The sequence below is a fragment of the Erythrolamprus reginae genome, chromosome 2 (assembly GCF_031021105.1).
Source record: "Erythrolamprus reginae isolate rEryReg1 chromosome 2, rEryReg1.hap1, whole genome shotgun sequence".
Lineage (NCBI taxonomy): Eukaryota > Metazoa > Chordata > Lepidosauria > Squamata > Dipsadidae > Erythrolamprus > Erythrolamprus reginae.
Window position 1 is genome coordinate 207,348,991 of NC_091951.1, and position 6,000 is coordinate 207,354,990.

Genomic DNA, 6,000 nt, shown 5'->3' on the forward strand with positions numbered 1-6,000 from the left:
TTAAATCAAGTCCAATTCTAGATGCAGTTGGTAGTAGCTTTCCTGTAAAGTACCATAAATCAGTTCCTCTTGGGCCCTGTACCTGAAACACCCAAGATTGAATCTCAGTCTTCTTCTCTTTGACATCCTTTCAGTACCCTTGCATCCCACTCAGTCTCCTCTTAAATTCAGGTTTTTTTTCAATCTGTTCAAAGTAGTTTCTAGTGCTGCCAATTTTAATGTGTTTCTCTGAATTGGTTCCATGCGACAGGGAACGAATTCTGTTTAATTTTTTTAAAAATGAACTATCAGCTCATTAAGGCCAACGGGAAGAAAAATCCTACCTTTCCCAGGGATATAGATTTATTTCTCCACTGTTGGAAAGGGTGATGGCATGGTCTTTCCTAGAGCTCTTCCATGAAAAATAATTCCTCTCTGCCCATAGGGCAGCAGTTTTTCAGTTTATTGGAGCCAGCTACAGCACGGAAATCTTACAAAGCAATCCTATACCGGCCCAATTAGAAATAAGTTGGACTGAGTTAAGTGGGATGATCCTCGGGGGAAAGTCTAAAGGTCTGCAACCTCCCCATTACTATTTTACATCAGAAATCCCTCCAAAGGTTTCAGTTGTTTGAATCAAAGAAGATAGTTGGCAGTTTTCTTTCTTAGCTTGCTGTCATGTTTTCCTTCCATTTGTAGAAATCAAAGGGACGCCTCTGTTCTCTGCATGTCTGGTCTATCACCTATTCTTAGGTTAATATGATGTGTGGCCTTCCCAGTTTGAGAGAGTACAATGGCACAGCAGTAAGCTAGAATGGAAAATCCTTGGCTGACAAACAACATCAAAAGGATTTACTTGAATGGGGAAAGAGGAAATAACATGGCAAATAATATGCAGGATGAGAACTACTTGTCTGGTAAGGCAATTGCTCTGCATCAGGAGAAAAAAACAACACCCCAAAATATGCCTTTGCAGTGCTCATTGTGTTTATGGAAGAAGTATGGACAGGGTCACACATGTGAAAAAGGTTCTCTAACGTGATATCTTCATGCATCTACAGCTTTCAGTATGTTGTGGTTCAGCCTGAGGCTGCTCAGGGACCGGCTGTGTCTCTGCTGGCTCCATACCCGGAGGAGGATGACAGCGAAGAGGAGAGGGCTGAACAGTCGGATGGGGGAGAGGAAAGTCAGGAATGGGAGGAAGGAGAACAGCATGAGAGCCCGGGGGGGGGCTCTCCCCAGCCAGTAGTTTGGAGTCATTAGGTGATGAAGCACAAGCCGTCACTGACATGCGACAGAGACGGTCAGATCAAAGAAAGGAGCAATTAAAGAAGTATTATCAGCACTGAATTAGGAACAGCTGGGTTTGGGTCTGGTCCTCCTTAGCAGGGTTTAAAACGCAGGCAAGCCCCTGAAGCCATGTGGAGTGTTATCAATTGGAGTTACGGTGTCTGCTTTGTTCTCGGCGTCTCTGTTCCTGGCTTGTGGCCCAGCAGTTTGGAAGACCCATGGGAGGTGTAGGTCTGCTATCTACAGCCTCGTATTGGCAGCAAGAATCCTGTATTGCTGCATGGACTTTTGCCTTCGTGGATATATCTGAAGATACAGCATTTTCCTGTTTGTAAGGACATTTTGTGTTACCTGTGTTTTTCTTGAATTTTATAAACTGCCTTTGCCTTTTACCGGTGTGTCTGGCTTCTCGTATTGGCTTCCGGAGTGACCCAGACAGAACACAGTATAGCCACTTTTCTTATGCCTTCTGGTTTGGTACCTGTCATAGAATGAGAGCAACTTCGACAAATACAATTCAGCCTCCTATTAGAATTTAAAAGTTTGCTCTTCTATTTTCATGTGTGGTTAAGGCATTGGAATAGGACCAGGGAGACCCAGATTCAAGTTCACCCTCATCCACAGAAAGCCATAGGGTGAAAGGCAGGATATAAACCTAATGGATGGATGGATGGATGGATGGATGGATGGATGGATGGATGGATGATGGAAGAACTGGAAATGATATTGAACATCATCTAATTCAACTCATTGCCAAGTGCAGGAATCTATTGCTTCAGCCTCCCTGACAGATGACCATTCAGGTTTCATTAAATACTTCCAGTGCAGAACACATCACCATCTTCAGGATTGGGCGGCATAGAAGTCCAATCAATCAATCTCCTCAAGCAGTCTGGTCCATTATTAAATTGCTCTAATAGTTAGAAAATCCTTCCTGCTGTCCAATCAAAATCTCTTCCTTTATAATTTAAACATCTTGTTTTCTAGAAAATACTGAATAGCCATGCCTCATCAAAATATTCTTAAATCTTAATAGTGTACTCTGAAGATATTTGCTATCCCCTTTATCTTTGAGTCATCTGAAAAGATGATAATCATATTTTCTAACCACTCAACCCGCATCACAAAATCATAGACTTCAATGGGGATACAATAACATCCCTGCCTCAAGCCGGGTTAAGTTGTGATTGTGAGAAACTCAGGAGAGATCTGAACCAATTTTTCAGACACTAAAAAAAGAAATCACACTTTTTACTCCTTCTCAAAGTTATTAAGACTCTAGCAGTTGCTCCATTTAAAAAGAAGGAAGCCTCAAGAGAATCATGGTAGCAACTGATACCAGCTGCTCATTTAAAGTGCCCTGCTATTTTCTGGAGCCTTGTATCCATTCTCTTCTCATATATCAAATTAACATTTTGGGAAGAACATTTTGTTCCTTTGTATGCCCAGACACAGCACCTAGATTTGGAGTTAGAAGTGACCTCTGTAACTGCATGGCCCCAACTTTCATGTTCTGAAATCAAAGGTCTACTTTAAAAATACAAAACAAGGAATGTTCCAGATTAGAATTATAGTTTAAGAAATTATATGCAGTAATTTGAATTGGTGGACATCTGCACAGCCTTCCTTATTCATGGCCATAGTTAATTCCACCTAGATTCTGAAGGATTGAGACTTGATTATTATCATTTCAACCAATAAGGGGGGGGGGGGGAAGGACTGGCAATTTTTTGTTGAGCTAAACCAGTAATACGTATACTAAACATCTGCTGGCTAAATTCCTAGATTGATTTGATTCTGAATCCAGAGAGATGATGAGAGATGAACTGTCAGGGTTCAGGGTAGGCAGATTTATACTATATGGCAGGAGTGAAATCCAGCAGGTTCTGACAGGTTCTGGAGAACTGGCAACAGAAATTTTGAGTAGTTCGGAAGACTAGCAAATTCCACCTCTGCCTGGTCCCAGAATGGGGTGGGAATGGGGATTTTGCAGTATCCTTCCCCTGCCACACCCACCAAGCCATACCACGTCCACAGAACTGGTAATAAAAAAAATTGGACTTCACTACATACTACATACTCTCTTCGGAGAGGGGCAGCATACAAATCTAATAAATTATTGTTATTAATTATTATTATTACACTTTGTTCAGGTAGTCCTTGGGTTACAACCTTTCATTCAGTGGCATTTGAAGTTACAACAGCACTGAAAAAGGTGACGACTGGTTCTTGCACTTGTGACCATTGCAACCTGCCCACCGTTATGTGATCAAAATTTTGATGCTCAATTACCAGCATGTATTTGCCAAAATTGCAGCATCCCGGGGGGTCATGTGATTGACATTTTCGACCTTTCCAGCTAGCTTCCGACAAGCAAAGTCAGCAGGGGAGGGGGGGAGAGAACTGGATTAAAAACTGCCTGGCTCACTTAACAACTGCAATGATTTGCTTAATAACTTGGCAAAAATAGTCATAAAATCAGGCGACTCACTTAATAATCACTGCTTAGAATTCTGGTCCCAATTGTAGTCATAAATTGAATCTGGAAGAAAAGTATTCCATTCATCCCTATTCATGTATTTGATTTGATCTCCAGGACTAAACTACAACATGAAGTTAAGATAATATAAAATTAAAACTCTATTAAATGCTGACAATATGAGTTTTCTGTCTATGTGCCTTTCTAGCAGCCTTAAGAAAGCCTTGTGTACTGCTGTACTTCAATGCAATAGTGGGGACCTAGTAATAAACAATCTAATATTGTCACATTTTTGAAACGTCCCACATCACAGAACTCACAGAAATGAGGGCATTTTATCAAACAAATCAAATGTTTAAATACAGGGATGGCGTTCCACATTTCTGGAGGCCAGTCTAGGACAGCCAGATCTGTTTCAGTTGGTTCTACTGCCCAACTCTCCCACTCTGTACATGAATCTCATGCTATCTAAATGCAGAACAAGATATTACATTTTAACCGGTCTATTTTAGCCTACTGATCAAGCCTGATCGTACAGTATATCTTTTTAAATTTCATCTGATGCATTAGGCCCCCCTTCGTGCACAGAAACTTTGGCAGACTCCATAATTGTCTCCTCAACTTCCTTGTCTACGTTGTTGATAAAAATGTAGAACAGCACAGGGCTCAAAATAAGAATTCTATATCCACCCTACTGAATACTTTCTTCTAAGCTGGAAGCATTTTAAAGAACATTCTTTGGATATTGCAATTCATATAACAAGCAGGAAGAGGGAGATTGTGATCCCACTACATAGAGTGCTGGTGAGACCACATTTGGAATACTGTGTTCAGTTCTGGGGACCTCACCTACAAAAAGATATTGACAAAATTGAACGGGTCCAAAGACGGGCTACAAGAATGGTGGAAGGTCTTAAGCATAAAACGTATCAGGAAAGACTTAATGAACTCAATCTGTATAATCTGGAGGACAGAAGGGAAAGGGGGGACATGATCGAAACATTTAAATATGTTAAAGGGTTAAATAAGGTCCAGGAGGGAAGTGTTTTTAATAGGAAAGTGAACACAAGAACAAGGGGGCACAATCTGAAGTTAGTTGGGAGAAAGATCAAAGGCAACATGAGAAAATATTATTTTACTGAAAGAGTAGTAGATCCTTGGAACAAACTTCCAGCAGACATGGTTGGTAAATCCACAGTAACTGAATTTAAACATGCCTGGGATAAACATATATCCATTGTAAGATAAAACACAGGAAATAGTATAAGGGCAGACTAGATGGACCAGGAGGTCTTTTTCTGCCGTCAGTCTTCTATGTCTCTATGTTTCTATGTTTCTATCCAACTGTGAATCCTAGCCCTTATTTACATTTTACGAGGGAAGAAATCATGGAACATTCCGCCAAAAACATTGCTGAGGTCCACATACATTATGACTACAGCATTATCTTGATTGATTTACAAGGCTAATAACTCTATTAAAGAGGGAGTGGGAGATTAGTCTACGTGATTCATTAGGAACAACCCATGCTGGCTCCTGTTAACTGTAGCGTGTGTATCCAACATTTCAAACATGATGTTCGGTTCATCTGTTCAAAGATCTTGCCTAATATAGATATCAAGCCGACAGGTTGGAATTTCAAGATCTGCTGCCTCCTGCTTTTTGAAGATGGGTATGACATTCTCTTTAATGTTCTGCATCCTCAGCTATCCTCCAAGAATTTCAAAAATAATTCAGAGAGGTCCTGCAACCACCTTTACTTGTTTCTTCACTCGCATGCGGTCCATCTGGCTCTAGAGATTTGAATTCATTTCAGTAGCCTTTACAGTCTCTTTGTCAGTCTTAAGCTGCTGTTTCCTCCTTCCTCCAGTGACAAAACTATGACCAGCTAGGAATCTGTTTCCCTTCTTACAAAAGGCAGACAAAAAATAAAGAAGTTTTGCCTTCTTATCATCAACCATCACCACTTCTTTCCTGAACTGTCTTATGCTGTCTTTGGCTTTCTTTTTGTTTGTGGCTTACATCGCTAATTTTTTGTTTTAGTAGTTTTTCTGCTCCTCAACTCATTGTGAGTTATAGCTTTTCTTAACACTTTCTAGAGATTCTGGAAACTATCTTGTATCCATCTCTGATGCTGTTTTGTTCCTTCCATTTCCTGTAAGTGTCCCACTTCTGTCCCACACTTTAAAAAACTCTCTGTATGTATATCATCCCTGGCCTCTTTTGATTTCTCCCATTTTTCCTTCCAGTGA